The sequence below is a fragment of the Nyctereutes procyonoides genome, unplaced genomic scaffold (assembly GCF_905146905.1).
Source record: "Nyctereutes procyonoides isolate TBG_1078 unplaced genomic scaffold, NYPRO_anot_genome, whole genome shotgun sequence".
Classification (NCBI taxonomy): Eukaryota; Metazoa; Chordata; class Mammalia; order Carnivora; family Canidae; genus Nyctereutes; species Nyctereutes procyonoides.
Window position 1 is genome coordinate 27,302,692 of NW_026575049.1, and position 27,924 is coordinate 27,330,615.

The 27,924-nt window shown below is 52.4% G+C and overlaps 1 protein-coding gene across 7 annotated transcripts in view; it reads left to right on the forward strand.

Annotated features, from left to right (window-relative positions):
* Window positions 1–24,092: 24,092 nt before the first annotated feature.
* The window catches only part of CSNK1E (casein kinase 1 epsilon), a 33,918-nt gene continuing 30,086 nt past the window's right edge, over window positions 24,093–27,924 (forward strand). For 5 of the 7 annotated variants that reach the window (XM_055328134.1, XM_055328135.1, XM_055328136.1 and 2 more), the window contains exons 1-2: window positions 24,093–24,172; window positions 26,651–26,745. The gene's annotated coding sequence lies outside the window, so the exon portion shown is untranslated. Of the gene's footprint in view, window positions 24,173–26,650; window positions 26,802–27,924 lie in introns of all 7 variants that reach the window. The other 2 variants (XM_055328130.1, XM_055328131.1) reach the window with 2 other exon arrangements.

A 27,924-nucleotide genomic window follows, 5' to 3' on the forward strand; every position in this document is an offset into this window, starting at 1 on the left:
CCTGGGAGGAAGATTCTTTTTATTTTGTTTTAAAGATTTTATTTATTCAAGAGAGACACAGAGAGAGGCAAAGACATAGGCAGAGGGAGAAGCAGGCTCCCTGCAGGTGGATCCTGCAGGGAGCCTGATGTGGGACTCGATCCCAGGACCCCGCGGATCATGACCTGAGCCAAAGGCAGACACTCAAACACTGAGCCACCCAGGTGCCCCTATGAGGGGGTGTCTGTTACCATCCTCACTTCCCATGGGAAGGCTCTGAAGCTCCATGCCTCTTACCAAGTTCTCGCAGGTGAAGGCCTCTCAGCCCCTGAGCCACAGCAGAAGCTGGCTGATGGTAGAGTGGGGCTGGTAAGGGGTTGTGTGAGGGGAAGACAGTTGCCAGGAGAGGAGGTGAAGATCTGGGGCCTTTTCTTGCTGGCCGTGGGGAGCCCTGGGAGGTCTTGGAGCAAGGGAGAGAGTGACAGAGGAAGCAGTCGGGAAGCTGGGGAAGCTGTGTGTGGCAGCTGAATGGGCCTGAACCTGAACAGGGAAGTCTGCAGGATGGAAGCTGATTGACCAGAGGGGCCGAGTGGCAGCCCTGAGGGGGATCTGGCCTCTATGCAGCCTTTGAGCCTCCTCTGGGGCCTCTGGAGGATGCTGGATGGGGCAGCAGGAACAGGAGGGGAGGTTTCTGGGCTCAAGAATGAAACAGGCAGGATTGGGATGCAGCCAGAGGAGCCGCAGCAGGGGGGGGGGGGCAGGACAGATTAATGACGGGGAAATGCAAGGAGTGGAATGATTCTCGTTTTCTCTGTGACAGGTGAGGGGAGGAAGGACACGGGCAATTGAGCCCGCTGAACAGCAAAGGTGGAAACCTATGGAGAGGATGGACAGGGATATTTAGGGCCCAGTCCCTGCAGGAAAGGGGTGGGTGAGGAGGAGGCCGCAGGTGACCTTGCCACCCCCCAGGCAGCCAAGAACCAGGCTCAGGGGAAAAGAAATCAGGCTTTTGGCTACTTGGAAGGCCCAGGCTGACTGGTTGCTTCAGGAAGGGAGCAGCAGAAAGGGCAGGGTTCTTGAGCCCACAGCCTCCCCGAGCGAGGCGTCCCTTCCTCTCCAAATTGTCCTGTGCAATTTGTTTCCCTTTCTGGGCTTCATCTGTGAGAACAACATGGTAATAACAACTGCTCCATCCCAGGGGCGAGGACGTGCAGTGTAAGCAGCTCCGTGTAAGCAGCTCCGTGTCAGGCAGGATCCGAGGGAGCAAAGGAGCAGTCCCTCTCTTCCCTCAGGGATGGTTGGGCCTCAGTGGAGAATGGGACTGCTGGAGGCCGGCTGGAACACACCGCCTGCCCTCCTGCCCGCTCCCCACCCCTAGCCCTCTGCCAGTCTCCGGGGGACAGGTCGCAGAGCCTCTGGGACCTGATCCCATCTCTTTGAATTACAGACGGGGAGACAGAGCCCAGGACGGGAGGGGACATGGCTGTGGGTGTGTGCTAATCTGGATGTCCAACAGAGGTGAAGATCCTGGCCCTTCTTGGCCTTGGGCCTATCTATGAAATAGGGGTCTTGGTGGCTTCCTGCTTCTGGGGCCTGGGCTCCCAGAGCTGACATGTGCAGAGGGTCCTGCATACCTGCGGTGCTCAGGAAACCCACAAGCCTTCTGCTTATGCAGGTCGCGCTCACACGGGCACAGCCACGGTTGGAAGTGCCGCCTCGGGCATCACCCAGGCTCAATGCCTGGCTCTCCCACTGCTGCTGAGTGACCTTGGGTGAGTGACTAGGTGTCTCTGAACCTGGGCTGTTCTGTAAAACAGGGAAAGCCTGGCTCCCACCACAAGAGTAACGAAGGTGGCAGCAGGCCACCAGCCCCCTTGGCAGCTGTGGTCCTCAACCAGTGGCCAGCCTGTTCCCCTCCGCCTCACTCCCTGCCATCAGTGTCTACACCTTGCCACTCCTGCATGGGGAGAGCCTGGCCTTGAAGACACGGAGGCAAGGAAGGGACTCCAGCTCCCCCTCAGGCCCCAAAACAGAGTCCTAGTTTATCTGCCAGCTGCTCCACAGAGGGGCCAGGGCACGGTGGGAGGGTGCCTGGCAGCTGAGGGCCCGCCCCCGCCCACCCCACCCTGCCAGGCACTGCCACGCTGCGCCCTTGCGCCTCTCCTGCGTCCTGGTGACTGCTCCCTGGTCCTGGGCACCTGGGGGCCTCCACCACGGCGGCAGTGCTTCCTGCTCTTCTCAGCTCCACCTGGACACTGTCCCTCCCGTAGAGCAGGACCATCATGCTCGCAGGGGCCCCCCACCCTCCGCTGCATTATTCAGATGAGGCCCCCTGTGAGTTTCTACAGCCCTATCCCAGACGGAGGAGAAGTTCTCCAGGGCACAGAAGGAAGGAGTCAGGGCTGCTAGATTAGGGGGCAGCATGAACCTTAATCGTTCAGCCCACAGAACCTTCTGCCCAGGGCAAGGCACTGTTTTCTACCGCAGAGGCCTGGCACCTGTAGATCTCCTGCCTGGAACTCCCTTCTCCGTCGTCCCCAGCTGGGGCTGGACACCAGGCTGCCTAGGCCCGCGCTCCGCACCACTGGCGATCATTCTGGAAGAACATCCAAGCAGAGGGGTGGCACCGCATAGCACAGCCTTAGGAAAGAGGGCTCAGCTATGATCCAGCAGAATGTTTTTGGTTTCTGGAGACACTAGGGGACTTCCTCTTTCCCCTCTTTTACAGAGAAGAAACAGGCACAGAGGTGCAGTAACTTGCCAAGGTTATGCATTAGTGAGTGAAAAATCTGGAATTTGAGCCCTGTCTCCAGAGCCCGCCCCCTGCACCCTTCTAGCTGGTCTCTGGGCCGGGGCTGGGAAGAGGTTTGCTAGGTGAGGAAATGAGAGAAGCCACTGATGCGATTCTAGCCTGTGGGCCTGCAGCTCATCAATTGTGCGTCTTTGGACAAATCGCCTCATGGCCTCACCCGTCAAAGTGGAGCTGAGAACTCCTTTCCTGGTGGAGGCAGGGGCTGGAAGGAACACACATCTTGGGGCCCTTGAATCCTCAGATCTGGTGAGTCGGCAACGTGGAGGGGGTGGAGATGGGGGGGAGATGGACTGCGTGGGCAGTGGGGACAGGTGGAAGGCTGAGTGGGCTCCGGCTGCAACCCGGTCCTCAGCTCTGGGCGTCGTCAGCTCCTCTCAGAGGCTCAAACTACATCCCCAGAAGCCCTCCGATCCCACATGGGCTCCAGGCTCACCCCTGTTCAGCTTCAGGGCAGGCAGGAGTCTCTCTCCACTGTTCCAACAGAGGGCCCCAGGTTCCTGCCTCCTTGGCCAGACCTGAGCCCACCCTGAGCCCACCGCTGTGCCAGGGCCATGGACCCCTCTGATGGGCCAGGCCTGAGTCGTGGACGGGAAGAGGCACTTGTCTCAAAAGGGGAAGGACCGCCTGAGGGTGGGGAGGGTGAGCAGCGGGGCTGCGGAGAAGGAAGAAGGGAGGAAGGAAGCCAGGACGCAGGGATGGGAGAGGGAAATGGGGCAGGAGAAGATCCATCCTGGCCCCTCTCAGCCAGCTTCTAGGCAGAGGCCAGCACAGAACCCGGGGACCAGGAGACAGGCTTTGCAGGGCTGCGTGACCCCGAGCAAGCCGCACCGCCTTGCTGAGGCTCAGCTTTCTCATCTGCAAAGCGGAGGCAACAGTAGCAGCAGCCTGACCCCGTTTTCCAGGTGAGAACACAGGCCCGCAGCCGCTCAGAGCCGGGGTTCCCTCCATCACAGCAGCTGTTGGTGGAATCGGATAAAGATGAGGGAGGGAACGGCTCCCCGCCTCAGTTTCCCCTCCTGCCGCGGGAGAAACCAGAAGGACCCCATTCTTCCGTCCCGGGTAAGTCCCCGCCAGATGAACGGGCAGCGACTAGTCCTCCCACCTCGCCCCCGCGGGACCCCTGCTTCCCGGGGTCCCTGTCCCACACCGCCGCCCCGTGGCGGCCTCGGGGAGCGCAGGCGGCGGGCGCCCAGCCGAGGCGCCCCCAGCCGCCGCCCTCCCCGCCGAGCGCCTGCACCCCGAGCGCCCGCCAGCTCGGTGTCCGAGGCCCGAGGCCCGCGCCGCCCTCCCTGCGCCCCAAGGCTTCCCACGGCCGTCACGCTCCCCTGCCACCAACGCCCCCAGCGGGCGCCTGCACAGGGTGTCAGGTGCTCCGCCGCCACCGCGGGGCAGGACTCGGCCGCGGAGACCCGGCCGGAAGGTGAGGGCGCCCCCAAGGTCACGCAGCCAGGGGCCGGCTGATGGGACGGAGGTGGGATCTGAGCCCAGGGGTGACTTCGTCCCCATATTTTCGTGGGGGGGGCGGGTACCAGAGTTTGCAAAGCGCTTTTCACAGACATCCCCGAGCCCCGCGTGGCTCCTGCCGCGGCCCGGCCCGGGGACACCGGACCAGACTCCGGGCGCCGCTGGCCAGCGACACCAGCCACGACCCAGGAGCACTGGACACGTGGCTTGTCCGTGTCGGGCTGGCTGTAAATGCAAAACACACACCTGATTTCAAAGACTCAGTGTGTAAAAAAAAAGTGCATACAGAGGGTGCCTGGCTGGCTCCGTAGGTAGAACAGGGGACTCTTGATCTTGAAGTCTTGAGTTCAAGGCCTACCCTGGGTGTAAAGCATCCTTTAAAAATAAAATTAAAAAGGGGCACCTGGGTGGTTCAGTGCCTGAGCGTCTGCCTTCCACTCAGGTCATGATCCTGGGGTCCTGGGATCAAGTCCCGCATAGGGCTCCTCACGGGGAGACTCTTCTCCCTCTGCCTGTGTCTCTGTGTCTCATGAATAAATAAAGTCTTTTAAAAAGATCAAAATTGGGGATCCCTGGGTGGTGCAGCGGTTTGGCGCCTGCCTTTGGCCCAGGGCGCGATCCTGGAGACCCGGGATCGAATCCCACGTCAGGGTCCCGGTGCATGGAGCCTGCTTCTCCCTCTGCCTATGTCTCTGCCTCTCTCTCTCTCCCTGTGTGACTATCATAAATAAATTTAAAAAAAAAAAAAAGGCAAAATATTGGGCAGCCCCGGTGGAGCAGCGCTTTAGCACCGCCTGCAGCCCGGGGGTATGATCCTGGATACCTGGGATCAAGTTCCACATCGGGCTCCCTGCAGGGAGCCTGCTTCTCCCTCTGCCTGTGTCTCTGCCTCTCTCTCTCTCTCTCTCTCTCTCTCTCTCTCTCTCTCTCTGTCTCTCTCTGAATAAATAAATAAAAAATCTTTAAAAAAGAAAAAAGCAAAATATCTCTAGTTTTTTAAATTATTGATTACATGTTAAAAATGATATTTTGGGCATGTCAGGGTAAATAAATAGATGACTGAAATAATTTATATACTAAATATATGCATTAAATATGTTTTAATTTTAGATCTTAAATATAGAATTTAAATACAGAATTAACATTTTCTGTAAGGAAAATTTCACCTGTTTCTGTTTACTTTTTTTATTTAATTACTAGAAAATGTAGGGACACCTGGGTGGCTCAGGGGTTGAGCATCTGCCTTTGGCTCAGGGTGTGATCCCAGGATCTGGGATTGAGTCCCCCATCAGGTTCCTTGCAGGAAGCCTGCTTCTCCCTCTGCCTATGTCTCTGCGTCTCTCTCCCTCTGTCTGTGTCTCTCATGAATAAATAAATAAATAAATAAATAAATAAATAAATAAATAAATAAAATCTTTAAAAACAATTTTTAAAAGAAGAAAATTTAAATAGCCAAACTCGGTTCCTGTTTGCAAAGAAAATAAAGGTAATAGAGTGGGAACCTCTAGGTCGAGACTTAGTTGACCAATTACACACCCTGATGGGCTTTTAGATTGTGACTTAAACAAAGTGAAAAAAAATGATATTAGATGATGTTAGAGAATTGTTGTTATCGGATGTTGTGATGGGATTTTTTTTTTAAGTTCTTTTCTTTTGGGACACCTGGGTGGCTCAGTGGTTGCCCGACTGCCTTTGGCTCAGGGCATGATCCCGGGATCATACCCCATATCCGGCTTTCTGCATGGAGCCTGCTTCTCCCCCTGCCTATGTCTCTACCTCTCTCTGTGTGTCTCTCGTGAATAAATAAATAAAATCTTTAAAAAAATAAAAGTTCTTTTCTTTTATAGATACATCGTCAAATGTTTAGAGATTATAGGTATATGGGATTTGCCTCAAAATAATATGGGATGATTGAGCTAAGGGGGTTATTTAGTTTGATTTGGTATGTGTCTAAACAGGTCGGTGGGTACATGGGTGTTCATTGTATATGATTACGTACTTCTGTATGTGCTGAAAATTTTCTGTAATATAAATACTTATAAAATAAAAAATCAAGTCATTTCTCACTAAGGTCAACTAGTAATAGTTTATTTGGAGGCAAATAAATTGTCCTTCTTTGGAAAAAGATCAAAATCAAAAGGCTTTTCACTATATTAATAACAAACAAGGCTACAAGCCAAAAGCATTATTAGGTACAAGGAAGGAATATATAACTCCGAGAAGATATAACAGTTCTAGACTCACACACCTGATAACATAACTTCAAAATAGACAAAAAAAAAACAAACAAACAAGGAGAAACTAGCAAGTCTATTATTATAATGAGTGATTTTATCACAACTCCTTCAATGACCGGTATATCAAGAAGTTAAAATCATTAAGGGTATAGAAGATATCAATAAGACGGATATTCAATATCATTAGCAATCAGGGACGTATAAATGAAAACCATACTGAGTTGGAATTCTACTTCCACTAGCTTGGCGAAAATTATGAAGTTTCACGTTCGGCAAAGATAGGGCTCAGTGAGAACTCTCACCAACTTTGGGTAGGAGTAAAAACTGGCTCAATCTCCTTGGAAAATAGTTTAGCCTTGTCTCATAAAGTAAAGTTGACCACAACACACAGGATGAGTTAGCATTCCTCATCCTAAATTTATTAAGAATACACATATATGTGGTCAATCCACAAGGAGAATCAGAGGAGGAGTAGGGGCACAGGTGCAGAGGGGCACAGGGGTGTGCTCCTGAGAAGTGTTGGCAATTTTTACGGGCTTCTAGATTGCTCTTTAAATTGTTTACCTTTTGCATGTACACCTTACAATAAAAATACTATGCCTGTATATTTGTACATATCATGTCTGTATGTGAATGTATAAGTGGAAGGACACCCCAGGCAGTTTGCAGTGGCTCTGCCTAGAGAGTGTTATTGGGGGAGGGAGGAGAGGGCAAGGAGAGAATTCATATTATGTTTGTATATTTCTGGATTGTTTGCATGTTTTTACAGTAAGTAACTTTAAAGATCCAATTAAAGCAAATGAAGCAAAACAAAATCCAAACATTAACCCTGGCTGGGAGAAAATGGCACAAGGGCATTTTAGGAGGCTGATTGGTGGGATGGAAAGAGCCTCCATGGTCTGGTGAATCATGTGATTACCCGAAGGCTCAGTTTCCTCACCTGTAAAATGGGCTTCATGGGGTTTCTGGTCTCATGGGGTCTCCAGTGGCCCAGAGCGGTCTGTACAGGAGACGCTCCTAAGTGGGGCAGGAGTGTTTGGGAGGCTAGGGGAGGGGATGGAGGGCAGGACTGGAGACAGACTTTCAGCTGGGAGGTGTGGAAGGCTTCCAGGGGAGGAGACGTGTGTGTGCCAGGTCCTGGGGAACCAGGAGAATAGGGAGACAGGGTGCAAGAATGGTGTATCTAGCTGGAGGACTCAGGTGGGGAGGAGGGGGCTTACACAGGTCTGGGGATGGGGCGGTGCTGCGGGAGGAGGTGGGAGGGGAGAGGCTTTCCTGAGGACCCGGCAGAAAGGAGGACAAGGCTACAGGAGGCCTCCTTTGGAACCAGAGAAATCATGCAAAAATATGCAAAAGACCATGCAAATGAGCCCGGCTGGTGGCTGGTGGGAAGAGGGCCCAGCTGGTGATTTTTGTTCCCGGAGTGTGGTCCAGGGCCACCTGTGACAGAATCACCTGGGGAACTCATCCTGGTCCCCTGCCACCCCCAGCCCTACTGCTTCCATCCTCCGGGGCTGCAGCCCAGGAGGCCACGTGTTCCAGGAGCCCCCCCCCCCCCCCGCAGCTGATTATTTACTTCTGCACTCGTTTATTGAACAGCCACATGGTAATGCCTTATAATTATAACACATTCGAATATATGCACCTTGTAATGTATAATATAAACATTCAAACAGAAAAGTAAGTCTCCCTCTTCCCTCATTCTCCACCCCCATGCCAGAGGCAACCACCAGTGCTGTTCCCGTGGGTCCTTCTGGAAGCTACTCTGCACATCCCCAGGTGATCCCCTGCCCGTTCAGGTCCACAGCATCTTGGAGTCCTAGGGTGATGTCTCTGGGTCCCCCACAGATCAAACTGTCACTCATTTGTCTTTGTTCACTCACTCAAAATCCACTCAGAGCCTGCTGAATGCCAGGCCCCTGCCAGGCACAGGGGAGACCCCAGTCCTGTCCCCAGAAACTCTTAAAAAGGGGAGCCAATGGGATCCCTGGGTGGCGCAGCGGTTTGGCACCTGCCTTTGGCCCAGGGCGCGATCCTGGAGACCCGGGATCGAATCCCACGTCGGGCTCCCGGCATGGAGCCTGCTTCTTCCTCTGCCTATGTCTCTGCCTCTCTCTCTTTCTCTCTCTGTGACTATCATAAATAAATAAAAATTAAAAAAATAAAAATAAAAACATTTTTTTAAAAAAGGGGGGGAGCTAGTCGCACAAGGCAGCACTGTCCAGTGGTTAGCGCCCACCTGTGGAGTCAAGATGCCTCTTTCAGCAAGAATCCCTCTCCCTGACCACCCATTTCCTCATCTGTATCAGGTAGTAATGGCACTTGGCTCCCGGGGTGGCAATGGCGGGGGTCAAGGGTCTCACGGAATAAGGGGAGCAGAGCACACTCTTCAATGAACACTGGTTTCCTTCCAGAAGACAAGGCCTTATCCGGAGCAGAGCAGATGGAAACAGAGAGATTTTTCCAACAGGGGCTGTGCAGGTTTGGGGGCCAATGGGTGTGCGCTAAGGGTGGGAAGAGAGTCTTTTTTTTTATTTTATTTTTTTATTTTTTTTTATTTACTTATGATAGTCAGAGAGAGAGAGAGAGAGAGAGAGAGAGAGAGAGAGAGGCAGAGACACAGGCAGGGGGAGAAGCAGGCTCCATGCACCGGGAGCCCGATGTGGGATTCGATCCCGGGTCTCCAGGATCGCGCCCCGGGCCAAAGACAGGCGCCAAACCGCTGCGCCACCCAGGGATCCCGGAAGAGAGTCTTATTATCTCTCCCTGCTCTTGGGCAGAGATCTCCCCATGCTGGAGTTTTGGGTGCTCTGGGATCTGGGAGGGCAGCTGTGACCACAGCAAAGGGCCACATCCCTTGGCACTCAGGGCCCCTGGGGTGATAGGGGAGCCCAGCAACATCTCCATGGGTCTCTCTGAATCAGCCCTTACTTTCAAGTCCCACCTCCTCCAGGCAGCCTTCCTGACTGTACCAGCCAGTACAGGGAGGGGAAGGAATGCTCATTACATGCCAGGCTTACTAGGTGCCCACTGCTGGGTCTGGCACAGTCACACTTTTCAAAAATCTAACTTACTCCTCCAATTCCCCTGGAGGAAGGTATTTCATACCACTTTACAGGTGAGACAAATGAGGCAGAGAGAGATGAGGTGACTTACCCAAGACCACACAGGGATCAGTGGTGGGGATTTATCTCTATGAGGACTCTGAACCTCCTTTGTTTTCACCTTAGGACTCTCTCTGAGGGCCCAATTCCCCCATAGCAGAGTTCCTGCTGCTCAGACACTCAGCGCAGGGTGACCCTGGCTCACCTGGGCTGCTCTTATCTCTCTGGGCCTCACTGACCTCATCTGTGAAATGGATGGATTCTCACCCGTGGCAGTAAGGACGTGAGGGCATCACGGGTGTGAGGGCATCTGCAGCTTCAGTCCTCCGGGACCCCTCCGCCTGGCCTCCCCAGCCAGACCCCTCCAGCTCAGAAGGCCCCACACAAGCTCAGCACCCTCTGATCTGCTCCTCTTTCCAGGTACCGTCCAGCCCCATGACCCCATCGCCTGGGCCAGAAGCCTGAGCTCTCCGGGGCCCGTCACTGGTCCTCACCCTCCCACCCCCGCCCCCACAGGCACTAAGTCTGAAGCTTCTCCCAGCAAAGTGCTCAGCTGGCTTCTGCTCCCACAAAGCTTCAAGCTCCCCAAGGGGAGCCCACCTCAGTGTCTGAGTTTGGGTTATAACAAGAATACCATGGACTGGGTGGTTTGAACATCAAATATTTATTTCTCACAGTTCTGGAGGCTGAGAATCCAAGATCAGGTGCCAGCAGATTTGGGATCTGGTGAGGCCTGCTTCCTGGTTCACATCTCCTCCCGGTGTCCTGGCACAGCAGCACAGCAAACGGAGGAGGGAGCTCTCTGGGGTGTCCTTTATAAGGGCGCTAATCCTATACGTGGTGGCTCCACCCTCATGACTTAATCACTTCCAACCACCACCACCCCAGTACCATCACTGGGGTTAGGATTTCAACATATGAGTTTGGGGGGATGCAAACATTCAATTCACCAGTGTCAAGTCCACTCAGAAAACAACAGCAGGAGAACAAGTGAACATCCCAATAGCAGGTGCTGACGAGACCGTCCTGGTTCTGTCTGGGACATGCAGGGGTCTTGGAAGATCTCTTCTCATTTGGGACAAGGTGCTGGTGGAACAGACTACCCGCTGGGGCCCCACCTTCCTGTCCCCCACTCTGCCCACATCCAACATGCTCAGGAGGGTGGGTGTACACCCAGTCTGGCGGGGACCCCGCATGGGCTGGGAGGGCTCATCTCTGTACCAAAGAGCAGATGGACTCCAGCACATGGGGCGTGCAGGGCTGAATGTCTGCAGCGAGTCCACAGAACAAGAGGCTTCAGCCTCACCCACAAGCCGAGGGAGGGAGGTGAGAGAGCTCCCAGTCCCACCGGGCACTTCCTCCCAGCCCTCGTCACTTTGGCTGTCACAGCTGTGAGCCTCTGCACTAGGTTGATTTTCAAACATAATATATTTTCAAATCAACTCACTTTTGTGTCTAAACAAATTTATTTATTTTTGTTTTTTTGGTTTTTTTGTTTTTAAACAAATTTATTTTAAAAGGAAACATTCTAGGAGCACTTGGGTGGCTCAGTGGTTGAGCGTCTGACTTCAGCTCAGGTCACAATCCCAGGGTCCTGGGATCGAGTCCCACATCGGGTCCTGGGCAGGGAGCCTGCTTCTCCCTCTGCCTCTCTCTGTGTCTCTCATGAATAAATAAATAAAATCTTTTTAAAAGGGGGGGAGGGGATCCCTGGTTGGCTCACAGGTTTAGCGCCTGCGGATGGCCCAGGGTGTGATCCTGGAGTCCCAGGATGGAATCCCACGTCGGGCTCCCTGCGTGGAGCCTGCTTCTCCCTCTGCCTGTGTCTCTGTGTCTCTCTCTCTCTCTGTCTCTCATGAATAAATAAATAAAATCTTTTTAAAAAGAGGGGGGAACGTTCTCTCCCCTTTTACAATGGATGGAAATCAGTCTTCACTTGCCAGAGGCAGAAGGCAAAGGTGGACATCAGTGCAATCAAGTCAGCCAGGGCGATTCTGTGGCTGCCAGGTGCTCCTGCCTTGCTGCTCCGAGGGCTGAGCCCCAGGCCCGCTTTAGGGAGAAGGAGGTTAGAAAGTGGGGTTCCTCCCCAGGGCTGCATGGAGACCATGCTCAGCACCCCATCTAAGGGGTGGGGAAAGCACTGAAGGAAACTCCCTGCAGGCAGGGGAGGGATGGGGGAGGCTGAGCACCCCGTCAGTGGGACCGGGGCCTGCGCTGGAGGCCTTAGATGCCACTTCCAGGCAGCCCGGGAGAGGTGCGTGCGCGCCACCCGCTCCCAGAGCGAAAGGACGCACAGAGAGGGTTGGGGCAGCTGCCGGGCCTGGAACTCTGCCGTCGGGTCCCACGGCCTCTACTGCAGCCTTGGCCAGGACTCCCCCAGGCAGGGTGCTCGCCCATGCTCAGGGCCACCTGCTCAAGGGCCACTGCGTCCCAGAAGCGTCCCCGGTTTCCCTATTACAAGTGAACTCGTCCAGGGCCCTTCTAGGGGCTGAGGCTCAGGCCCCCGCGTCCCCGGAGACTGGGCACCGGGGAGTGCGCGCCCCCCACCGCAGGGACCCGGACCGGGAGGCACCGCCGCGACCCGGCTGCAGCTCCCGCAGCGGCCACACGGGGGCAGCAGGCGAGCGCCCTCCGCGCCGCCCCCGCCTGAGTTCTAGCCCCCGGCGGGTCCGCTTGTCGCTGGCTGAGCTGGGACCTTTAGCAAGCAGGTCGTCGTCTAAAACGGCGAGCCTCAGTTTCCCCATCTATCAAATGGACTAGGCTGCCTGCAAGGGACTCTTTTGACCGTGGCAATCCGGGAGTGAACTTTAGTAATAAGAGGAGAGGGGCTCTTGTGCTCACAAAGTGGGGTCCCGCGTGGGTCTGACAGACGCCTCTCATCCCCGGGGAGGGGGGGGGAGTAGTGAAGCTGAGAGAGGGAGGTGCGTCCCCTGCGGTCACACCTGATTCCACCCCAGCACCCGCCTGGGGAGACCCCTGTGTAGACCTGGAACCTGAGCCCCAAAGGGGAAGGGACTTGCTGTGCTCACACTGAGGTTGAGGGCAGAGTGTGCCTCCTTCGACTGCTCTGCCTAGTGCCTCCCTAGACGGTTAAGGACCTAGCAACTTCACCCCCCTACCTTTATTTGGAAAATTAGGGACACCTGGGTGGCTCAGTGGTTGAGCATCTGCCTTGGGCTCAGGTCATGATCCCAGAGTCCTGGGATTGAGTCCTGCATTGGGCTCCCCGCAGGGAGCCTGCTTCTCCCTGTGTCTCTGCCTCTCTCTGTCTCTCATGAATAAATAAATAAAATCTTAAAAGAAAGAAAAATTACACAGAACAAGAATTGGCAGTCCGTTCTGCACACAGAGCAAGAAGGGAGAGGCTCCTTCTAGGGGCTCAGGCTCCTAAGGGCCCTGGGAGTCCCGGGCTCAGGGAGCAGGCCCCCTACACAACCTCTGGAGTGTCTGTCACAGGACCTGCTGCCCAGGCCCTGCCTCCCACCCGGCCCCATTCCAACGGTCTCCTGCGGGCAGCTGAACACAAGCCCCTTCCATCTCCCTCAAGGAGGGACAAGGCTTGGGGTGGGGGTTCGAACCCCTGAGCACAGCACAGCAGCTGTGGGAGGAAGAGGAAGATGCTAAGGTTCATGGTAGCCCGGAGGCAGGCCAGCACTTGACCTGCCTCCCTCAGGCCCTGTCTACACCGCTGAGCTGGCCCCTTCATACCTCAGGGCAGGAGAAAACAGCAGAGGGGATATTTTCAGAGCCCCTCGCACAAGCCTGGCCCCGACTTGGAGTACTTGCCTACTGGGTGCTCCAGCCCCTGTGAGAGGCGACACCGTCCCCTGTCCCACCTATAGACGAGGACTGAGCCATGGCCACCAGAAGGAGTGAGCAGAGTGAGATACGAACCCAGGGCAGACTGGCTCCCACACCTGCCACAGAGCCTGGGGTCTGCCCTGCCTCCTGGGCAGGGGTCCAGCGGGTGGCTTCCCCATGTGGCCTCAGAGCCTGGAGAACAGTAGGGGAGCAGGTTTCTAGAGCGGTCGGGGCAGGTCAGAACGCCGCCCTGTGCCTCAGTTTCCCCAGTCCTACCCACTCACGGTGCAAAAAAGTACTGAAGAGACCTGCCGGCTGACCAGAGTAGCATGTTCCAGACAGTGCTGGTGTGGGGGAGAGCCTGGGCCAGCCTTCCAGGACCCCCGGTGGGTGGGTGGGACACAGCTAGGACGACCAGGGCCACCAGGGCCAGCATCAAGGATCATGGGGAGGGGTGCAGAGGATGAGGGGTTGGTGTCATTGTGGCAGCAGAGCTGTGGTCCTCCCCACCCCCTACCCTGCACCCAGACCCAGGGACTGCCCTGGTCAGAGACGTGTGGCAGCAAGAAGGCCAGAAATTCCTCCCCTTTGTCATCATCATCATCATCATGGACTTCCAAGAAGTTCAAAGAATTTCCTCCCCTGACCCCAGTGAAGGCCTGTGGATGGAAGCAGGAGGCTGGGGGAGAAGCCCTCTGGGGCCCCCCCTGCTGGGGTACATGGAGCAGGCCTGGGAGTCAGGGAGACTTCCCAGAGGAGTTGGCTGGTCCTCTGAGCTTTATGAAACGGTTCCACTCCCATGTGATATCCAGGGGAGTCAAATTCAGAGACAGAAAGAAGGGTGGTTGCTCCGGGCTGGGGGGTGGGGGTTAGTGTTCAGAGGGCACAGAGTTGTAGTTTGGGGAGATGGTGGTGATGGTGGTTGCACAACACAGCCAACGAATGTATTCAGTGCCGCTTAAAAAATGCCTGATGTGGTAACTTGCAACTTATGTATATTTTAGCCCCATTTTAAAAATTGTTTCCATTTTTTAAAAAAGATTTAAGATTTAATGTATTTATTCATAAGAGACACACAGAGAAAGGGGAGACACAGGTAGAGGGAGAAGCAGGCTCCCTGCGGGGAGTCCAATGCGGGACTCGATCCCAGGACCCCGGGCTCTCGACCTGAGCCGAAGGCAGATGCTCAACCACTGAGCCACCCAGACGTCCCAGATTGTTTCTATTTTTTAAAAATAAATAAATAAGCAGGAATGGGGCCGGCAGAGCAGGGGAGAAGGAGTCTCCCAAAGATGTGGAACAGGAGGGAGAGTGTGTCCCCAAGAGGCAAGGGCACTGAAATGGGAGCATCGAGTGCAAATGGGGAAGGAAGTGGTGGGGGCCGCAGGCAGGGCATAGCGCACACTCACGACTCCCTTGTCACGGTCATCTGGTGTCCCAACGCCTACCACCCACCCGAGACCCCATCCTCCACACACAGAGTCCCACTGGGCAAGACACTCCATGCTCCCAAGACCTCTTGGTCACTGTGACTCCGGGAGACTTAGAGCCTTCCCCTCCGCCACCGTCCTGGCTGTCATGCACACCCCTGAATTCTGGGAAGAACCCCCGCCCCGCCCTGCTCTGTCCTCTATGAAAAACCTCCCGGGACCCCTATGGCCTGCCAGATATAACCCAGAGGCCTCGGTCTGGCATCCAAGGCGCCTGGCCCTGGCCCCAGCTGACCTCTCTCATCACTCCTCGAGGTTGCTGGGCCCCACCACGCGCACAGCCCTGCACTGGCCCCGTGGGCACCCACGCCCACCTCGGGGAGCAGCCTCCCAGGAACCCACGCCCTGCCCGGTCCTTCCCTGCCTCCTTCACCTTTGTCATCTCGGGATGCCCCTTCCCACCCTCCGAGCCTGATCTTGTCTCCTCTTCTGCGGGCATCCTGGATCTTCTCCCTGTGACCTTCCCCTGGGCAGGGCTGCCAGCGCACAGGAGGGACTCAGACAGGATCTGCCGGGAGGCGCGTCTAACGCGGGCTCCTGTCTACCTCCCTGTCACTCAGCAGGAGCACATGGGGCTGGCAGAGAGCTAAGTGTCCCAAACCCTGGCTTCCTGCTGGGTCCAGATGTGCTGTGTGACCTCAGGCAAGGGTCTCCCTTCTCTGGGCTTTGGTCACAACCTTCTAGGAAATGCGGCCTCCTGAGCAGTTGGTCCCAGGGAATATGCTGTGTCAGAGAGTAGTCAAGGTGGGGCCGAGGGAGTCATCAAAGCCATGATCTGAGGGTGGGGCCCAGAAGGCAAGAGGGCCAATGTCACCACTGCCACTGTGGAGATTTCTGGGTACTCACCCCCAACCCCACTCCGGAGCTATGTTTGGCACTTAGCTGAGGCTGCCCGGGCCTGCTGGAATGTCAGGGAGGGGCCAGAGCTTTGTCACTACCGCCAGCACCACCAGCATCCTCTTTATCACCACGTCATCATCTCCAACGCCATCATCGTCAAGAAGTTCAAAGAATTTCCTTCTCTGGAGGGTACCTCTGGCCAGAGACAAGCCAGCTCTGTGTATACCTAGTGGGAGGGACAAGAAGACTCTTCTAGGCCCCTGGAAGAGGGGCTAGAGGGAAGCTCCCATGTCCCCGACCTCCTCAGGGGTGCAAGGCAGGGAAGGGACCCCACTCTACTGAGCAGGTGCTGGGCATTCTCTCCCTAAGCTTCCAGGCTGGATTCCTTGTCCATCTTACAGATGGGACTGCTAAGGCTCGGAGAGGTCAAGCTTGCACAGTTGTGAGGTCATGAGGAAGGGCTTAAACCCAAGCCCTCTGCCTTCTGTTTGCTCATCCCTATGCCTCTGGCCACATGGCAAAAAGCAAAGTACATTTGCCTCTGACTGTGGCCCCTTTCATAGCCCCAAGCGTCTGTCCCCCCTGCTGGTGACTCTGTGCACCCCCTCCCCTGCTGGTGACTCTGTGCACCGTGAGGTCTTTGCAGTGCAGGTAAGAGCCAGGCTCTGGAACCTTCCTGCCCGGGGTTCAAATCCAGTTCTGCCTCTTACCAGCCGTGTGACCTTGAGCCCCAGCTCCCAGGCTGGCAGCAGGGCTAACAGGGTCGGTATGTGGAGAGCAATTAGAAGAGAGCCAGGCGCACAGCATCACCCAAGAAGCATTGGCTAGCAGAATTCTTATTTCCCTGCCAGGCAAACACCTCCTCCTCCTTCGGTACCTTCCTGACCACCGCCCTGGGCCTCCTCCCACCTCCAGAGCCTTTCTCATCCTGCAAGGGGGGCCCAGTTACCCCCTGCACCTCCTCACTCCAGAGCACGCGCCTCCTGAGCGTGGTGGGCTAGAGTGTCCTGCCAACCCCTCCCTGCATCCGGGGCCCAGCCCAGGACTAGCCCTAGCACGCCCTCAGGTGTGCTGATGATTGAATAGGTGAGTGTACATTCATTTCCTCCTCCCACTACTGCCGGCCACCTCCTCACCTCTCAGGATTTTGTAGAATCTTCCCTGACCTTCTGCTGCCCCATCTCAGCTCAGGCTTAAGCCCTGTGAACCTAAATTCTCCCCAGGCCTCATCCCTCTACCTTTCAAGCACAGGTTGAGGCTTCTCCTATGATTTCTCCCACCCTGCACACCTCCTGGCCTCAGTCTGGGAGCCTGTTGTCCCGACATCCCCTACCCACTGGCTATGTGTGGTTGGGCAAGAGCCTGCCTCTCTCTGAGCTCTGGGGATGTCAGCTGTAAAAGGGAGAGGAGAACTCACCCCTCAGTGGATTGCTCCGAGTATCAGGGCAGGTGGGGAACTCTTTGTAAACTGGAGAGGCTGATGCACTTTGGAGATCTGTATTAGTGGGTGTCAGATGCTGGCTGGAATGGGAGTGGAGTGGGGGGCATGTTGGGATATAACTCTGCCATGGGCTGGTTAGAACCCCCCTCCCCTCTCTCAGAAGAATTAAACCAAAGGGCCCAGCTGTGTGGGAGGGAAGCTTGTGCCCTGTAGCTTGGGAATCAGAAGGTGTGGGGCAGATTAATTCCTCCCCTGGCCTGAGCCCCAGCTCTGGGCCAAAACGTGTGCCAAGCTTTATGGGGAAACAGTTCTGGAAACCCTTCACTACCACCCAGTGTGAACCAGGAAGCCAGGCCAGAGAGGCACGACTGCTGTGAGGGCAGAGAGGGCAGGGGTCCTGGAGGGCTTCCCAGAGGAAGTGGCCCCAGGACCGGACTTGGCAGGAAGCCACTGCCACAAGGAGTGAAGCTGAGTGGTAGGAGCCCCCGTGGACCCCAGCACTCCCTGGTAAGGTCTAGAAAAGCTTTAGAAGGAGGCAAATTAAGTCTTGAAAGAAACTGCCATTAATTCAATCAGAAAATAATCCCGTTAATTTAGTCAAAGAACCACTTAATTGAATTTCTTTCCAAATCCATGCCTATTCAAAAAGCCAGTGAATCCAGGGCCTGCTACATTTAAAGCAAACTCCCAAATAGTCCGATGAATAGGCCAGTTGAGTCAAGTCTCTGGTAAATCTAGCCCGGAATCATTCCAGTCCTATAACTGCTCAATCAACTTATCCCTTTTTTCCCCTTTTCTTTCTATTTTTTTTAAAAAATAAAGTGTAATTCAGGCAAACAATAGTACACTTTGGTCAAATAACCAGGAAGAATGGCCAGCGCCAGTGAAATGAGAAATGTCATGTCTGCCGGCCAGCTGGGGGTGGCATTGTGTGGTGACAGGGCCGGCTGGAGGGCCAGGAGCGGTGAATGTGAAAGGGATGTTGGCTCCCCGCTGCATCCCAGCTTCGTAAGCTCAGGTGTCATTCTCCAGCTCTGAGCCTCAATGTCCACATCCAAAAAAATGGGGAGATTGCTGTGAAGTTTAAATCAGGAGAGCAGGGGCACCTACCTGGGTGGCTCAGTCGGTGAAGCATCTGCCTTTGGCTAAGGTCATGACCCTGGGGTCCTGGGATCGAACTCCGAATCGAATCAAGGAACCTGCTTTTCCCTCCCCCCCCCCCCCACTCATCCCCCTGCTTGTGCTCTCTCTTTCACTCCCTTTCTCTTGAACAAATAAATAAAATATTTTATTGTGTTAAAAATCAGGAAACCAAAGGGAGTGCCCTTCCAGAGGACACCCTGTCTCCTGCCCTCCTCCACCCTGGCCCTCGTGGGGGAGACTCCTACAAACTGCACACCCACAGAACCCCTTCCGTATAAAATTGACCGCTAAACTTTTAATTTCATGTAATGTTTGAAATGGAAAATATTTTCACGTGGATGAACTCTGAAAGTTAGCACAGGGGGTACAGTACAAGTCTCCCTCCGGTGCCTCGCTCGCAGCCACCCACTTCCTCTCTTGGGGGGAGGTCAGCACCTCACTGGCTTGTTACCCCACTGACCAGAGATCTGGGTATAGCATACACAGAAGAAAACAGATGCACGATCATTCTCCTCCCTGCCTTTTTTCCATAACGAGACACGGATAGAACACAACACTACTTTGGGGAGACCTTTCCCCATTTATACATAAAGAGCCTCACTTATATGGCTTCATTATGGTCCTCCATTCGATGAATGTTCTAGAATTTCTCAGCCCTTTACTGATAGAAGGTATTTGCAACACACCCGCACACACATACACACTGCTATGAATAACCCATTTCCCTCCTACGCAGTTATACCTGTGAGATAAATACCTGCATTTGCAATTCCGAGGGCAAAGGAAATGTGCGGTTGTCAGTTTGACAGATGTTACCACTGCCCTCCTTGGGGGCTTTACTTATTTACTCTCCCACAGATGAAGGCATCTGCTCCCCCAGAGACGTGCAGTCAGTGTGTTCTCAAATGTCATGACTTTCCTCACCTGGTGAGGGTGAGGGTGGAATCTCAGTATAATTTTATTTTGCATTTTTCTTCTTTTGAATAAGGTTGCAGTCTTGACCTGAGTTTCAGAGACCTTTGTATTTCCTTTTCTATGAACAGCCTGTTCACATCCTTATATTCTTATTGATTTCTAGGTGTTCTTTGTATATTCAGGAAAGCATGATTTGCAAATTGTTTTTCTTCTGGACCTTTCCAGAGATGTCTTGGAAAGGACACATAAAAGCAAATACATATATGGCACAGCAGGCACTTTGAAGTGCAGTTTGCTGGAGGTTTTTTTCACTCGATGGTCCAGATATGTGAGGTAGGATCCCTCCAGAATATTGGAGCTGGAGCTGAGGACTGGGATGGGACTGAATGACCTTTCCCCTTTCCAGGGCAAGAGCTAATGATGCCCTGGTCTATCTCCCTCCATTTTTCTTAGGCACTTGAGGGCAGGGACTGTACCTGGGTACAGCATCCGGGCCTCACAGCCCACTGAACACTCATCTCCAGACTCCTAGGCCAGTGCTCCTTGCCCTCCTCACTCTGCAATAAGTCTGCATATTCTGAGTATGTGTGGGGTCAAACCACACCCTCTCTCTTCCTCCTTCTCAAAGGCAGACATTTGTAAGAATATGTTCATCGTATGGAATGGAGTCTTCAACCACAGCCTAAATCACACCTCAGGCCTTATTCATATGGTGAACTCATTCCTCTGCCTCTACGCCCCATGGCAAACTCCTACACATACTTGAAGGCCCAGCTCTAGCGATGCTTCCTCTGGGAAGACTTCCATGACTCCCGTCTCTTTCTCTCTTAAAATTCTGTTCACCTTGCCTATGTCTATATTTAGCAGAGCAAGAACTGTGTTTTCCTATTTCTCTGTCATCTGGAACCTCAAGACAATAATTACCAAATGACTCATCAAAGAAAGGCAGGTTTCTTCAACATTTGGGGCCTTAGTTTCCTCATTTGAAAAGGAAGATCGTAATACAGAGCCAGCCACAGTGTTGAGAGGATTAAATGTGTCAGTTCATGCGAAGTGTTTAGCGTAGCACCAGGCATAGTTCATTATTCATAGTTCATTATTACTAACCCTGTGACCTTAGGCAAGTCACTTCTCTTTTCTTTGCCTCAGTTTCCTTTTCTATAAACTGAAGAGTGAAAGAGCAGACTTAGGTCGTGACCATCAATGGATGCTAACATCAGGGGATCGAATGTCGATGGGTAACTTTATAACAGATGATGAGGCTAACAACACCTAAAGGGGCCAATCAACCTTACCATCCCTAAAAGATGGAGGAGCTTGACATACTGCAGCTCCTGCTCTGAAGCACCAGGAAAGAACACAACATCATCTGTGGAATATTCTAGATAAAATCACTGAGTCCAAATCAAATCAAGCCTCCAGCCTCCAAAGTCTACATTTCAATTACCAGTTGGTAGGAAACATGGAGTGGAGCATGTTCAAGACACCACAGGGATGCATGCAGTCAACCAACTCCTGACTCTGGGCAAGAAAGTCTGGAATATCATTCGACCATAAAAAAGAATGACGTAGTGACACCTGCCACAGTATGGTTGAACCTTGAAAACATTACGCAAAGGAAAGCCAGACACAAAAGGTCACATAATGTGCGATCACCTTTCTACAAAATACCTCCAATAGGGCCAAAGACAAAAGTAGACGAGAAGTCCCCAGGGACTAGCGGAGGGCAGGAGTGGGGAGTGACTGCTAGTGGATATAGGATTTCCTTTTCCCTAACAAAATTTCTAATTCTCTAACAAAAGTGTTCAAGAATTAGGTGGTGGTAATGGTTGCAAATCTTGTAAATCTAAAAAAAGCCACCAAACTGTACACTTTAAGTTTTGGTCAATTTTGTACAAATTTTGTGGGGCTTAGTTGGTTAAGCCTCCAACTCTTGATTTCAGCTCAGGTCTGATCACAGGTTGTGGAATGGAGCCTGGTGTAGGTGTCGGGTTTCATGTAGTGAGGAGTCTGCTTGAGATTCTCTCTCCCTCTGCCCCTCCCTCCTGCTCTCTCTCAAATAATAAACCTTTTAAAAATGATTAATTTTATGGTGTGTAATATCAGCCAGATACAATAGGAGGGCCTTCTGTGGATCCTCATTCAAAGAAATCAACTGGAAAAGACATTTTGGAAACAAATTAGGGTAATTTGAACATCAATTGCCTATGAAATAATCAAATTAAAAAATAAGTGTCACTATTGCAAGGTGTAATAATGTTATTGTGTATGTATCGTTGTTGTTATTCCACAAAGTCTTTATCTGTGAGAGATAATTACTGAAGTATTTATAGATGAAATAATATGATATCTGGAACTTCCTTTAACAAAATGTAGGTGGGGGATGGATGAAGCAAGAATGGAAAAAGCTGATGTTTGTTGAAACTTAGTGATGGGTATATGGGTTCATTATACCATAGTCCCCTTTTTTAATGTTATTTAAAATATCTGGAGGCACCTGGTGGGCTCAGTTGGTGGAACAGGAGACTCTTGATCTTGGGGTCATGAGTTTGAGCCTCATGTTGGGTATAGAGATTACTTAAAAATAAATAAAAAAACTAATAAAATAAAATTAAATATCTATAATAAAAGGTAAAGCAATAATGGGATTGACTTCTATTTCCTTCTTTATATTTTATTGACCTCCAATTTTCTATAATAAATATATATTACTTTTATAATCAGAAAACATATTAAGGTTACAAAACTGACCGACAAGGTTGAGCTAACTGACCTCTCAGCCTTGGAGGTTGGTCTCTGGGAAGGTCCCACCAGGGAGGAGTCAGCCTCAAAGCCTCCCCAGCAAGAGGGAAGGACTCATCCACAGGGAGGAGGGCTTGCTGAGACTCTGCGGCTTCCTTGCTCACTGCCCCAACTCGTGAATGAAGCCCAAGGGCGGACAAACCCCATCCCTGACTCCTTACCTGAAGTTGGTGGCCCTTGTAGCCTGGTGGCTAACCGGAGGGTGTTTTTATTTTTATTTTTTTATTATTTATTTATCAGAGACACAGAGACAGAGAGGCAGAGCACAGGCAGAGAGCAAAGCAGGCTCCATGGAGAGAGCCCTATGCGGGACTCGATCCTGTGTCTCCAGGATCACGCCCTGGGCTGGAGGCAGGCACCAAACCGCTGAGCCACCCGGGCTGCCCCCGGAGGGTGTTTTAAAGTGTTCCTTGGCCTTGAAAGAGAGAAAGGATCTCTGAGCCTTTCTATCCATGTGACCTGGGGAAACAACCTCTCAGACCTTGGTTTCCTCATCTGCAACCTGAGGAAAAGAATGATTCCTACCTCATGGCTATTGCACAGATTACATGAAAGGGGTTTATCCTAGATTATAGGAAGTGCTCAGTTAATGTGAACATTTTATGAAATAAAGGAGCTCTATAAACGTGATATAAGCCCATTAGGAGAAAATACAGCAAAACAGAAGGATTTAAAAAAAAAAAAAAACAAGCTTCATAAGTGCCCAGAGAGTGCTCAGAAAGAACCACAGCAAGCATTTTCTTTCCAGGCTCTTTCCTGTGTACACAAGTGTGTTCTGCTTTTAAGTACAACTGTAATCCTGCTGTCAACACACATTCACATCCTGCTTTTCTTCTTGTAATATTATAGCACATTTCCTCATATTATTATAAGCTGTTTGTAAACATGATTTTAATGCTTGTGTAATATTCCATTGTGTGTTTGTGCTGTTCACCCCTGCCCCGGGTGTTGGACACCTAGACTAGTTCCAATTTTCACCATTATAAAGAATGCCACAATTTGAAAAAAGCCGGGCGAATGCCACAATGAATGTGTATTCTGAATGACCTCCTCGGGTAGATTTTCAGAAATGCAATTGCTGGGTCCCAGGACAAGCACGTTTTTAAAGCTTTTGGATAGGTGAAGCCTGATTGCCTTTTCAAAGAAGTGGTGCCCTTTATTTTTGCCATCGCCAGAAGGGGGCTGGCATTTCCAACAGGGAACTTTGCCGAATATAAGCAATCTCAGATGATATAAAAGTAGGTGAAGGGCAGTCCGGGTGGCTCAGCGGTTTAGCGCGGCCTCCAGCCTGATCCTGGAGATCTGAGATCGAGTCCCACGTCGGGCTCCCTGCATGGAGCCTGCTTCTCCCTCTGCCTGTGTCTATGCCTCTCTCTCTATGTCTCTCATGAATAAATAAATAAATAAATAAATAAATAAATAAATAAATAAATAAAACAAATAAATAAATAAAAAGTAGGTGAAGACAGTTTTCTGACTACAGGCGTCAGAGGCCAGATCACCTTTCCCCAACCCCCAAGGGCTGGAATCACACTTCTAGGTCACTCCTCTCTCCCCCGATTCCTGGTTCCTTAGCAGAAGGCGTCGGAGGAAGGGTCCTAGGGAAGCATAGAGTGGGGTACCGAGAGAAGACATTCGGGGGAATCAGAGGCTCCCTCCGTCCCCCGGACGCCATTCCTTACCCAGGTTATTTGAACCTGGGATCTACGGCCCCAACAGTTCTCCGTAAAGCAGGGGTGGAGGCGGAGTCAGGGGGTCGTGGGGGATCCCGGCTCTTCCCAGGCTCCTCAAAGGGGCCCTCGTCTGCGAAGAGTAGGACCTCCCCTCCCAGCCCGCCCTCCCCGAGGGCGCGCTTGGAGGTTCCCTTCGGCAGGTGCTGCCGCCGGCCGGGGCCCGCCCACGGGGGCGCGCGGGTCCGGAGGAGTGTCGCCAGCGGCTCACCCGGCAAGCATGACAGTCACGAGCGCCCGGGGCCGAGAAGCCGGGGCGTGGCCGGGAGCCGGGGGCGGGGCTGGAAGGTGGCGTCACGGCCCCGCCCCCGACCGGCTCCCTCCTTCCTGCGCGCGGCGCCCGGGCAGAGTCCTCACCTGGAGGGACAGGTGTGCTCATCTCGCATCTCCGAGAGGCCGGCCTGCGAGTGTCAGGTGAGCGTTAGCAGGAGCTCGGGCGGGGGGCTGGGAGGAGGGGCCGGGTTGGGGGGGGGCCCCTCCCTGGACGCTGGGGATGGTCTGGTCAAAGCAGGCAGCAGGGAGGTGGAGCTGGGCGTGGGTCTGCAGGGTCTGATTGCTCCCCAAACTCCTGCGACGTCTCTTGGGTATAGTCACGTTGTACTGAAATGTAGGCACTGGAGGGATTTGAAGGAGAGCAAGTTGAAGAGGAAACAGCAGGTTTCCAAGTATTTCAACCACAAATCTATCATTTTTTGTACATGATATCTTTTCCTTGTTGTAAAAGTAATGTGCAGGGATTGACTGGCAAATGGGGAAGAGTAGGAAAGAAGAAATCGCCCGTGGTGCTCTCTCACACACACACACACACACACACACACACACACACACACACAACAACTGCGGATATTCTGGTGTTTTCTTTCCCAGTCTTGTTTCTGTGCACAATCACGTTGATATCATTTTATTGTACTGTATTTACAATTTTTGTGTCTTGCTTTTCTTTTAACATCGTGTCATAAGCATTTTCTTGTGTTGTTATTAGTCATCCGTGTATGTGTAATCATTATTTTTAATGGCTGCATAATGTTACATTTGAGGGAGGGGCCAGAGTTGGGAGCCACTCTGAACACTTGGAGGCAGGATTTGAGGGGGAGACGGGAAGGTGTCATAGGAAAACTTGGGGTCTGGGTCAGACAGGCCAAGACCTCCACGTCCAACACTGGGCTTCAAGAAGGATCTTTGCATCAGTTTCCACATCAGGAAAATAGGTCCATAGAGCTACCTTCTCAGATCATTGTGAGGCTCAAGTGAGCTAATTGATGTAGAAAGCCTCCCCCCCTCTACCTCCATGGCCCTGGCAGAAAAAGGGTCCATGTGTTTGTGAGTTTGGAGGAGGGATTTGGGCCAGCTGAAGCTGCTGAGGGAGTAGAGGAAAAGCTGGGGACAAGGGGCAGGCTCCCCAGCATGGAGATGTCTCTGAGTCTGGGGCAGACGGGCTCACATCCACTCTGCGGTCACTAAGGCCCCTAGAAGAGTTTAACCCCTTGAGATAAGTTTCTGGAAGGGCTTTGAAGTGAGAGAATTGGAAGAAAAGTAGGAGAGGAGGGCAAAAGTGGAGCTTAGTAATCAACCTCTTGGACAGATAAGAATGCTGAGGTTCAGAAAACAGAGGATTTGTTCAGGATGCACACAGGGAGCAGTAACAGCATAGGTTTAGACACCAGGGCTCCTAATTCCCACAGGGATCTCAAAGCCAGAGACTACTGATGCTAAGGGGGGAAGGAGGAGGTCAGGGCTGAGTCATCAGCTGCAATTGTACCAGGCTAAGGTATCCTGAGAAAAAACAAATGTTTCTGTTTTTTAAGCTTCCACTTCCTCATCTGTGAAATGGGATAGTAAGTCCCCACCTACCTACTTAGTCCCCACTGCCAAGCCTATCCATCTCCAGGTAGCTAGGGCCTCCTTCCATTTTTAGGGCCTGTTCAATCTCTGCTCATATACCCTCACCATGACTCCTTCATCTTTATGGTCCCCTGGCCATCTTCACAGGGGGGTCTGGGTACCTGTCAGCTGAATCAGTTGATTACCTGTGGCCACATCTCAGTTAGGAAGGGAAATTCCATACTCTCATGAGCCATCTGCTTCTAGACCTGAGAGATACTGTTCTGTCTTTCTAATTTGCCCCTACAGCATGCTACTGCTAGATAAGAAAGGGCTTCGTGCCCTGGGAAGAGTTCCTAAGTGCTACAAACATCTTGTCGTGAGGGTACACGACCCTCTGAGGCCATCTCTTTCTGCCTGGCCTGTCACTCCAGGACAGTAATAAGGATGTCAGCCTCCCCTAGCAATTTTAGCGATCTCTGTCTTAATCCTGGTAACGCTGATGTGTAATGACTTATTCTGGGTCTTATGCCTCCATAGTAGATGCAGTTCTCAAGGGCTTGACCCACCACAAGGCCCAGACCAGGTCCAGCCCTCCTCCCTGTGACTGAAGTAATAATAATTGTGTCTATCATTCAGGTGCCAGACTCTGGGCTGTAGGCTTTAATCAATTGGAGGTGGGTGCTGTAGCCATCCCAGTTCTGAATGAGGGAACAGAAGTTTAGGAAAGTTCTATAAACTCACCCAGCCACACAGCTCAGAAATAGCTGATGAAAGATCTGAACCCAGCTGGTTCAGGGTTTCTACCGCCACTGCCTCTCAAGTGAGAATTCAATTGCTGGGGTCCTCCAATGCTAATGTAAACTCTTGTTGCATACCCCTTTCTGTAAAAAATATTTTTGAGCATGTGTTTTGTATTCAAATGTAAACGTATTTGTTAAAACTTGGGTATAAATGTTCTACTGTGCTAATGTGTGCATTATAAAACATCCATCGAAATGGAAGATTTAGAAAGTTAAGATTAAAGACTAAATAAGAATACAAATTCTGATCTTTCTTCCCATACCCCAGTGGATCACTTTGTGAACTTCCTGGGGTGGCCAGCATCTACTTTCGAGACAGTCACTTTGGTGGTCACCAGAATCCCCTGGATGCTTTGGAAGTGGGTGAGTGGATTCATGATGTCCTGAGGAACAAGGGGTACCCTTCAGTGGGGGCCCAGGTATGTAGCCAGGTTCCCGTTGGCACTGAGGGAGACAAAGCTGATTGGGCTGCAGTCTGTAAGGCAGGGTGAGGCCCCAGGGTGGGTCTGGAAGGGTAAATTGGAGTCCTTCATAACCTTTATGAACATTAGATCATATTCACTCTCTTAGCCTCAGGTTCCTACCTGTAAAACAGGTGGGATGATCTCTAGCTCATGAGATTGTTGTAGAACTAAACCAGAGCAGGTGAGAGGTGTCTATTGTGGTGCCACATTGTACAATAAATGAGAATTTGCTCATTCTCTCCCTCTTCTTCCCTTCTGCATGCAAAATTCCAAGCTGTTCTGAGCAAAACCAGTGAATAAATCCAATATTTACCTGCTTGAGATTAAAGACCCTGCCTGCCTCCCACCTTCCTCATCAGCTTTCTCCCCGCCAAGGAGGGGGATCCTGGGTGCCCTCTGACCCATCTCCCCACAGGGCCCCCCCCTTCAAATGTCTGAGGTTCCTACCTTAGTGTTGGCTGAGGTTGTTCCTTCCCACCCTCCGATTTGGAGGGTGCAAGCCCCTCCTCCTTCCACCTTCCCCAGGGGCGCCTCCCCAGTTTCTCCTTGGAAGGGGCCTAGTGGGCAGTCTGCTTCCAAGGAGCCTCAGAGTCTTATCTGGATGCTGTATCCTTGCAACACTCTGCATCAAGTTAAAAACTCCCTAGCGGTGCATTTCACAGAACACCTGGCTGGAGGGAGAGGGGCAGCTCATCACTGCTTGGTGTCCCCAATGATGCCAGGCCACGTAGACCTGTCCTGTGGCTCTCACCATCTAGCAGTTTCTCTCTGGTCCATGGACTCTCTCTTAGTCCATATTTTTTTCTGGTGTACACCCAGCTGGCTGAGGCGGACTGTCAGCTTGAGGCGGGCAGGGCTCAGTGCGGACCTCTCAGGACCCGTGAGGAGTAGGCATCAGGAAGTGTTTGTGGACAGACGTGTGACAGGGTGAGATGATGAATCGCACCAACTATGCTGACTTGGGAAGTGTTGCTGTGGGAATTGGGATTATTAGCCAGGGCAATCATCGTAATTCCCGCGGCCCAGTTAATGAGTGGTTGTGTGTCCTAGAGATGGGATTCCTTGGATTCCCAGAGGA